Consider the following 10,620-nt stretch of genomic DNA (forward strand, 5'->3'; position numbering starts at 1 on the left):
CAATGTTGCCCAAAGCACCACCTAAAGTTTGTGCAATGAAGGCCAGTGCCCAGATCTCTCTGCCTGTCTGTCCCATAGCCATGTTCCCACTCCTTCTTAGATGCTGCTTCTTGGCCTCCCTCAGGTGACCAAGAAAGGGAGATGAGGGGAAAACCAACTATCAAACAACTAAATAATTAGCATAAGTTCAAAAAGAGGGAAGAATATATATGCATATGTCTCAGGTAAGTGAATTTGACTGCAAACAGGGATGATATGTGACAGATTCTTAAAGGTTTTGGTTTTTATGTGTATCTTGTTTGGCTAAGGGCATGGAGGGAGCAGTTTGTTTTTGTAGCTTGGCAAAGCATAATAGAGGGAACAGCAGCCCAGCCAACACCACTGGTAGCTGTTTTATTTCAAACGAGTCTTTAATCCTCAGTCCCTGTAACCCTATGACTCCCCACCAAAGGCTCAGAAACCAAAACGCAAGTAATAGAAACACACTCTTAAATAATTTTCTTAACCAGTCATGTGAATCAGGGGGCAGAAGACACCAAAGCCACAATCTTGAGCACCAGAAAGTCATTTGATGACACCCCATAGTAGATAGCAGGTGAGGTGAAACAGCATCCCCCAGAAAGGCAGCACAAGGAGCATTTTTGGTCTTCTCCGCTGAGCTGGACTGCCCCACACCCCCAGAAAAACACTTGCTTTGCACAAGTGGGGCGGCTGGGCTAACCAGCCTTTCTGAAGCCAGAGGTCTCCACCTAAAGATCTTGTCCTTGCATTTAGGTGTCTCTGAAAGGAGCTGGAGACCTCTGACACAGCTGCCTACTGCTCTCCCCAAATGCAGGGCTTCACGGGACACATTAACTGGGTGGGTAGCTGCTATGGCACGGGCCTAGTTAGCTTGGGGTAAACGGGATTTACTTTGCATGTTTCTAGGCAAATTATTAACCTCTGAGGCAAAAGCTTTCTTCAGGAGGCTTTTAATGTAAGCCTTCTGCATGAAATAAACAAAGCAGTTTCTTTTTAGGCTGAACAAAGGTAGTAGACAGTTTAATTACATTCTTAAGAAAGGAATGAGAGAAAATTTTTGCAAGTGGCTTGAACAGTGCTTATTCAGAGCACTTCTTTACTCTCCTGCCTTAAAAGAAGATAGATCTATGGTCCAGTAAAAAAAAAATGTAGAAAAACTAAATATAGGGACTTAGTAATAAAAGCCCCAAGTGTCTTGGCAAAATTATTCAAGCACATTTTTCCTGTAATTTACTTAGCTTGGGAGCTAGTAAGACACTTGACTTAATACTGCTACTAATGCACCTAGAGACCTGCGTGCATGGGAAGGAGCAGTGTCTTCCTACCACAGTAATGGGAGACTTGGAAAGGGAGGTTAGAGATGAGAAGTTATTCTTCTTCTCCTGAATGTTTCACAGGTGACTTCAGAAATGAAGCTGGAAAGTAGGAAAGTACTGATATTGTGTAGTATTTTTGCTGTGGGAGCATTTCAGACCCATGGTCAAGCACAGAACCACAGGTGAATCTGATGTGAAGATGGGTTAGAAACCTGCTCTCTGGCATGTTTTTGGACTGAGTGAATTCTCAAGTATATTGACCACAAAATAATGCATATTTAACCAGTTTACATCAATGTTATTCTCATGTGGTCATCTGCTCTTCTTTTCACTGAGCAAGGGGGAGAGAGCTTGATTTGCTGACAAAAGCAAAGCTTCCAGAGGGTGTAGAGCCGGACTGACTGGAGGGGTGGCTTAAGGCTGTGTATGCACAGCGGGCCATGCTTATCATAGGCTTCACGTTTGTTCTTAAGCGGTAGGTTTTTCCAAGATGGAAAGATTTCTCATTCATGGGAGGCTACACAATAAAACTGAGGACAAAGGGATGCTCATACTTACCGTGTCTTCCAGTAACCAAGTTTTTATTTTTAACTGGGCTCTCATTAACTGCTGCGAGCATAAACTGAACTGCCATGATCACACCCAAGAAATACATGGTGTTTCCTTCTGCTGTGTGTCTGCTATGTGCAGTCATGACTTACGTTATTAACCAAATGGACCAGTTTATGGAAGGCAAGATCAGTGAAAATACCCCAAAACTCAGAAGGATAAACTTAAATACACTGCCATTACAAATATTGGAATTGAGCTAATGGATTATTACTGATATTGTGGGCTGCTGCAGTTCATCGCCAGACGACCTCATAGTTTTCAGCAAGTTAATCTTCTATTAATTTTTAATTTCCTGTTTCTGTAAAGACTGTAGCAGTCCAAATTTGGAGTATGATTAATTCAATAAACTCCAAAGATCATTTAGATACTGACCTAACTTCATTTTTAACATCTGTGAATAGTGGGGCTCTGGCAGTAGTCACCATCAGTAGTTCCTCTGTATCTTCACTAGCATTGGCCTTACTTTATTCCATCCCTTAGCTTCATGCACTCTTCTTCCATGCCAGTGGATCCACCATTAGAGTGAAACAAATGTAGTTTCTCTTCCCGGGGCTTGTGTGAGACAAGAGACACCATGACCAGCCTCAGCTTAGCCACCCTCTGCAAACAAGCTATTTCACAACTTGTAGTTATGTGAGAGTAAGAGGGAACATCTGGAGGCTCCTTCAGACTGAGCAAGCAGCAGTATGCAACTCAGCCCTTCCTTATTGCATGTTTGTCCCTACTGATCCTTTTTTCTCTTTTCTGATGATTTTATAACTCTTCCAAGATCCTCCCTTGAAGGCATTTTATTTTTCTGTTTGTTTTTTTCTTTTATTTTAAACACCCATTTGTCTCTGATATTTGGTTTTGTGTTTTCCTTTGGGAATTTGTGTTTGCTCTGGGCTGTGCTTGCCATCTGCTATGTTTGAGTCTACATTTCAAATGCTGTCACCTTTTCATGCTGATTTTTATTCCAGCCGACCATGTTGGTGCAGCCCTGGGAGAGGAGCTGTGTGGTTATGTTACAGGTGTGTGGCATTTTGTCAGAGGTCTGATGTCTGACTGGTCAGTGTTTTGCTAGGTACCCTGTGCCATCTTCTGCCTACAGTTTCACCTCAGGATCTGTTGTGCTGGCTTGGAATTTCTTCGACTTTTGTGTGTGACTGTACCTAGCCTATATTTTAAAATCTAAAAAAAGAAAAAAATAACAAACCCTACCCCAAAATAAGAAGACCCTGCCTTAGCTCAGCCATAATGTCCTAGAGCACTGTTTCCAAGAAATGCAAATAATTACCATGTGCATAAACTCTGCTACAGCATGAAGCATATAGCATGCCTTAATGATAGCTCTTAATGAGCATCTCCAAATATCACACCCATGTGAGCAGCATACACAGTGCATTGTATTCTGTGTTTGTAAAGGGAAAATCAGGTTGAAGTTTAAGTTCCATGTTATGGTATAAAGGCAGAAATGGGCTAGTTTGCCTGCTGCGAGAAGCACTGGTGCTTACACAGTGGTTACACCTCTCCCTTCTCTGCCCCAGCTGACAGCAGGGAAGATATTATTGGAAAATAAGAATAAATATGGCTCATGGTTATATTTTTCTTTAAAGTGACATGAACTGCTATGTGTAACTTGTAACTAATAACGAATCAACTTCAGCCTTTAGATGGGCTTTTGTTTCTGTATCTAATCCATCTGATCTTTAAAGTTATAATTATCCAACTCTATTCTATTATGTAGTTAACAGTTTTCTACATTTGGCCACATCACCTTATCCCAGACTGTTACTCCATGCTGGTAAGGCATGTGAGATTTCAGTGATAACAGCTTCTTCAACACCCTAATGGGACAGGATTTCACTGAAGTGGTGTAATATCTAGCGTATAAAATTAATGTATCTTGCCTGTAGAGCACCTCTGTGAGGTTTTGTTGCAGAAAGGATTACAGAGTGAAACTTCTGTCTTTGATTTCCATGTGTGAATTGCTAGAATCAGACATCTTCAGAAAATATGCAATTAAATGAGAAATGTTCTTGGAAATTTGGGGATTCAAAGAGTCTGTCCCTCAGGATTCATGCTCAGTTGGCCCTCTGACACACTGTTTGCTTTTCCTCATCGTGGTGAGACCTTAAAATGCAGGCAGGGGTGGAGGGAACCGAAAGGACCAATCGTGCTCCTGCCTGACCCCGTTACTCAGCCACCTACATGATGTCACCTGTGGCTTCTGCCCATTTGAAAGGTTCTTGTGCCTCCTTCTTGGCACAGGGATGTTGCTGTTTGGTCTGGAATTGCCTCTCCCACCACACAGCCCTACGGAATTGCACAAGGGCAAGCTGTCTGGCGGGAATTTGCCAGCCTCACCGGTGCATGCCTTGGTTTAGGTGGCAATATGGGCTAATGATTTGATCCAGTGTGGCACATCCCCTCCCTGAGCTGTGGCTGAGAAGTCACTGCACTGTATTTCCAATCAGCTATGCCCTTCCCCCAGTAGTCCATGCAAGCAGGACATGAGAAACCTCAATTTTAAGTTTAAATTCTTTCAACATTATTTTGACTACAGATCTCATAAAACCTTTTCTTTAATTAACTTCTCTTGCATAGATAATTCATTTTCACTAGCAGCCTATGCCACAGGATGCTTCTGACTGTGCACAGAGATAATATACTCTTTTTGTATTTCTGCCTGAAGCAGAATCAAAATAGGAAGGGAAGTGTTTGGTTGCACTTTTATCCTTCAGAGTACTTTTTCTTGTGTGCACATGTGCAACATCTTTTGAGATCATAGCTCTCATAGTTCCTAAAGGAAGAGGAAGAAAAAACAGGGCAGCCTTAGAGAAAAATAATCTTGAAGAACATAAAAGTCTTGTGTTCATTACACTTTGCCTTGAAGACTTTATCTGACATTTCTCTGAAACCTGAGTTATCAGAAGCGGTAATTTGCTCTACATTATCTACTACCTCAATTCAAAAAGAGTACCGAAGAGGTGCCATTCAAATTCACACAGGAAGCCCAATCCATAGGCAGATGCTCTGCCTTATATGAAGGCAGCTGGTGTAGGGGGAAGAAAGCAGCGAAGCTTCTGGGCTCAGGATCTCTCTGTTATTTATCTTACAACTCTCTGGGACAAATATAAAAGACTCTGTGACTAGTTGTCAAGGTGTAAGCGCACAGATCAGATTGTGTAGCAGGAGCAGGCAGAGCCAGTGAGGAGACACAGCCTGTCAGGTGTGGTGGGGAGGGTGAGTAACAGAGCCAGGCACCATCGCCTGCTGCCTTGCCAGAACTGAGCTGTTATCCATGGCAGGGCAGCGCTCCATGTCCTGGCACTTTCCAGGTCCCACACGTCCGGTTTTTTAAGCAGAGACTGCAGAGAGGACTTTTTCATACTGGCTTTTTCAGACCACATCAGGTTGCATGAACAAGTCACACCTTATGTGCCAGCTTGCATTGCTGCTGTCTTAGACAGTACACAGCGCTGAGCTGAGCTCTTCCTGCAAGCTGCCAGGATGCGTATGCAGGATTTGGTATGAGCACTCAGAGGTGCTCCACTGAAGTGTTCAGAGGAAAAACCTCTGCTTCAGCAATGTGGTTTTCCACTTGTGCCAAGGCAGCAGTGCTTTTAAATTCCCCATGCCCTTATTGTTTCTGACATAGGGAACACTGGCTGCAAACTTCCAGACAATATGCCTGGGGAAAAAAAATGAAAAAAAATGTGGGCCAAAATGTTAGCAAACTACCCTTTTTCACACCGTAAACTTCCCCATGCAAAGTTCCTTTCTTCATTTTCCCTCAGATGTCTGCAGAGGTGATGCAGTTTTGGGGTTATCCCATGCCTCGCGTATGGTTTCTGTATTGTAAGTGTGAAAAAGCAGACCTAACTTCAAGAAGTGGGTAGACAGGGCTGCTTTCAGACTGGACAGGGCAAATGTATTTGGGGCTCAGGCATACAAAAAGAGCTTTCCTTTCATCTTAAAAAGGGGTATAACTGCGCTCTCTGAGCCGCGCTGAGCCATCTTACTTTTTGACAGCTTTTCTAAGGTAAGATAACCTGCCTTGCTAAATATTAACCCATCTCTGTGCTGGTGGCAGCTGAAGTTTGTCATTTTTATTAGGATGGTCGTAGTGGGGCAGCACTGCTCACTAAACAAAGGGGCAAAAGGTATGAAATGGAAAGGGGGAAAACCAAAAAGAAAACAGCCCAGCACATGGTGCAGGATCAAACATTTCCATTACAGATGGGCTGTTGGAAGACAAGCAGATTCCTAGGAGAAATAAGCCTTCAACTTTCTCTGCTGAAATATAAGGTAAATGCAGCACACTCAGAGAAGAGTATCGGATCCCAGGACAGCAAACGTGGATCATGCACGTATGAATTACCTGGAGCCAGTAATGGTTTTTTCATTTGATTTATTCATTTATTTCACACAGCTGCCAACACTTGCTACACCTCTTAAAATTGACTTTGCCCCACCCCAGCAGCAGCACATTTATAATGGGATGAATCACCACCACCTTCTCCCTACGCAGCCTGCCTGCGCTCAGCCAAATGTCTTTTCCTCTCCCCAGTTGCAAAATAGTAGCTGTTCCCAGCAACTAAGTATTAAATCTGATTAAATTTGATGGAAGCAGGTCCTCATTCTGTCCCAAAAGAGCCAATACTACAGGCTCGTGTGTTTTCCTTTGACTGCCTGTCTCCGTTGCTGTCTCTTGCCTGGTGTGCTGCCTGGAAAGGTGGAGGAACTGTCAAAACAGGACAGCTTGACAAAGAAATAAAGCTTCTTCCGAAGGACAGACCTGATATATAAACTTCAGGGTTTTTTTTCAGAAGGTCCTTTATATTTGAGTGTATCAGTTTCCCTTGTTGCCAAACCTGCTCGTCCTCTGTGTTTTACCCCGGAGCTCAGGGGTGTCAGTATTGCAAATATTTGTTGAGGTGGCAATGCTATTCTGGAACCTGAGTGTTTCTGCCTTTATTTGCCCCGACGTGAGCATGCTGCTAACACAGATGCTGTCTCTTATTTTAGATGCTGGAAATGGGGCACAAATCCTCAGAGGTGGGCAAATTGCTCGTTGATGAAAATGCTCCTATAGACTTAGTTCCTACATTTACAGAAATCTGCATTAAAATTAGGAGTTTGGGCTCCAGAAATCATTATTTGCTTGCTATCCACATTTTGCTGCATGGTTTAAAGATCTGTTAGAAATCAGCACATCTACAGGAACTTCTTGGTTCACCAGCTAATAAAAAATGATTAAGCATAATAATGACAAAATGAGGAAGAATGATATCATCTTGACATTTGAAAAGCTCAGGTGGATTAAATAATAATGGTCTGCTATTTGCCTTGCAACAGCAGCTAAAATAGGTTCCATGCTCCTGTTTATACTGAGCAAACAGGGCATCACGCAAACACACATGTACAAATACCTATGCTGCTGTGTAAGTAATAAAGTCAGACAGTATCTGGTCCCGTAGCCATTAATGGTCAGAAGATGTTAAGAGTTAAGAAACTAAAGAAAGATGGATTAATGCATTCCAACAGCTGAGATATTCTGGCAGCCTTTTTAGGTCAGCTCTCTACTCCCATTGCTCCTTGAAGAGTGGTTTTGCGCACTCGTGGGTACTTAGCCGCCCACATGCCGAGTTCTCCTGACTCACCTTGCTACAGACAGCAACAAAAGCCATCCTCCAATTTTAAATGCTTCTCAAACTGTACATCCGCTGGCTCCTGAGGAGAGCTTTGCAAATGAGGCACTGGGCATGGAGTAACCAAAACAACTTGAAGGTGCTGTGTTCAGCACCACTTCAGATCCGTGTACGACCTGGCTGCTGCACCAGTAGGGTCAAATAAATTGCTTAGTATAAGAGTGTCTGTTGGGTCATTTATTGCAGCTGCTATGCAAAAAGGTTATTGCCTCTCAGAAATGGTATTTGTGGCTACTGTGCATATGACAGAAAAATACCAGAGGGTCCTTATATAAAACTTTCTCACCTGTTAGAACAGCAGTCTTCCCTTATAAGGTTTGCTCTCTGTGGGGATCTTGAAGGCAGTGCTGGGATGTGGACAAAGACCAGAAGTTAACCATGTTAGCTCCTCACCTCTAACTCCTTTCATCTGTTTGGCCACACCTGAGCCAGTTCTGGGCTGAACGAGATATTTCAGGGCACTTGAGGCCCTGACAATGGTGGCTGGGCCAGCCTGGCTGCTGCCCCTTCCCCTGCCTGCTCTCTGCAAAGGCAGCCCCGCGCACTACTCCTACCGCAAGGCAAGCCTCAGCGCTGCGTCTGCAGGTGCTCGAGGTTGCTTCACTCCCCTGTAAAGGCAAAGCTTTAGTGTGATTCAAGCCTTGCTCTGAACAATCCTGGGTATCCTCCTGGGGAGAAGGGGAGTCTGCAGGAAAGAACGTAGACCAAGACTAGTGGACAGGGAGAGGAACCGGGTAGCAAGCATGACTGCTAGCTTGCTTTCAAGGAGAAATAGCAACCCTTGACGTGCTGCTGCTACCTGATGAGCAAGTCTAATACAGCATTGACTACTGGATACCTGTACTACAGTCTGGATACCAGATACTACAGTCTACTGGCTTATAGTTTGCTCCAGACAGGCCCCGAGGGCCGCTGAGATTTTTCTCCTGAGGCTGCCTCTCCCAAATGAGTGCTCCCACCACTGCTCAACTTGGATGGCAACTTCGGTCCTGGAAACACTGTCAGAAGCACTATGCTTCTGTGCTGGTGCCAGGTTTAGCAAGGAGAAAAAGGAGCCAGGAAGTTTTGCTTCTATAAATGTGATTCAAAATTGTCCAGAATTAGGATTCTAAAACTATTTGGGGGTTTGGATGTGCTCGCTTCAGTTGTGGGGCTTGGTTTATATTTTCATTAACGCATTCAGGGACTGAACCAAGTTGCAGTCAGCCTCTTCGCACAAGGTTGTACTCACAAAGCAAGACCAAGATACCAAAAAGTCTGTCTGGAATGACGAAAACTTTGGTAAAAACATTAATCAAACAAGCCTGCAACTGCTGTGCCCGCCAGTTAAGAAAATTAATCCACTGCATGATGGGCAAAAGAAAAATAATCCAGTTCTGAATGGAGAGGACACTTCAAAAGCTTTGACGGATCTGTCAGGAGAGTAGCTTTTACATGGTACAGAGAAATCTGATCATTAAAGAAGTGTCTGAAAGAGATGTCAGCTCCATCACAGCAGTTGAAATAGGAGCTCAGACATGTTTCTAGGTACCTTTGGTACACACCAAATAGGTCAAAAAGAGAACTAACTAATGTTCATAGAGGTCTCCGTTTCTGTTCCCACTTAAAAAGTAACTGAAGGAAGACTGGAGCTGCTCTGAGCACAGCGTAGACCTGACCATAAGAAAACACTGTTGGAAGAAAACCAAGCCCTAGTCTGGAATATATGAAGATCAGCCACACCAGCAACAGGACTTATCCCAATTCACCTGCCACAAATTCCCTGTGAGGATGACACAAAATGGTAAATTCCTACCCTCCCTGATGTTTGGCACACACTGTTTCCCATTGAAAGGAATTAGGTAAATATGGTTCCATTTCTTGCCCTTTTTTTTTTTTTAGCATTTCAGATCTTCTATGAATAATACAGTACTCCTCTCTGTATTTTGTTAGAACTTTGGCATCTCACGTTTCCAGAGCATGCAGTGGGTTTAGCTAGAAAACAGAAGCCAAAGGCGAAGAATCATTCACTTTAGTAACTAGAACGGACAGCAGGGAGTGGTGGGCTCTCTCTCATGTGATGGCTGCAACACAAGGCCTGGTGGAATAGGATCTGCTGTACAACAGCAGACTCAGCTCCATGGTAGGAAAAAAAGCCCTGGGTCTGCCTTATGTATACGCAGCCTGATGTTAATTCCAAATGGCATCTTACCTTCTCGCAGTATTTCAGACACGCACACAAAAGCAGGAAGTGCAAGCGAACACTTGTTTTTTAAAAAAATTCTCCCTAAAGTTCAGAAGTTTACTACACTTTTGTAACCAATTTTCTGACACAAAGAAATTATAACCATTTTTAAATGTTTCAGGAAGCAACATATCGTATGCATTCAATGGTTGCTGTGACAAAATTCAAGGGAGTAAGTGGTAAATTCGCAACCATCTGAGCAGAACAAAATCACTCAAAAAAAGCAAAAATAACACACACACACACACACACACACACACACACACACAAAGCAGTCTAGCATCTATGATAGGCTTAATAGGGATTAAGCACTGTAGAGCTAACAAGTTAAGTGCCACCATAGTTGCATCTTTCTCTACAGAGTAATAGGATGAAGCAACATAATGGTATACTTGTACAGCAAACCCAATACCGGATGAACCGCACAATTGTGTTGACAATGCTGATTAACAGCTCTACCTTGCATTTGCGGTGATTAATATCATATGAAAGCATCCTAATAATAGATGTTCAGACTGAGCTCTGCTATTACACAACAGGACAGTAAATTGGCCAGTAGGAGATTTGGGTCTTGCTGAGCGATAATGACAAATTTCTGTCAGTACAGCAGTCAGTCAATTTTTACTTCCAAACAACCTAAAAGTACACATCCTGTTTATGCTGTACGCACAGAAAAACCTGCAATGCCTTCAGCGAATCCAAAGGCTAACCAGGCAATCAGCAGTCTAGTCTAACACTCCTAAAACTTCCATCA

This window comes from Phalacrocorax aristotelis, chromosome 2, assembly GCF_949628215.1.
Source record: "Phalacrocorax aristotelis chromosome 2, bGulAri2.1, whole genome shotgun sequence".
Classification (NCBI taxonomy): Eukaryota; Metazoa; Chordata; class Aves; order Suliformes; family Phalacrocoracidae; genus Phalacrocorax; species Phalacrocorax aristotelis.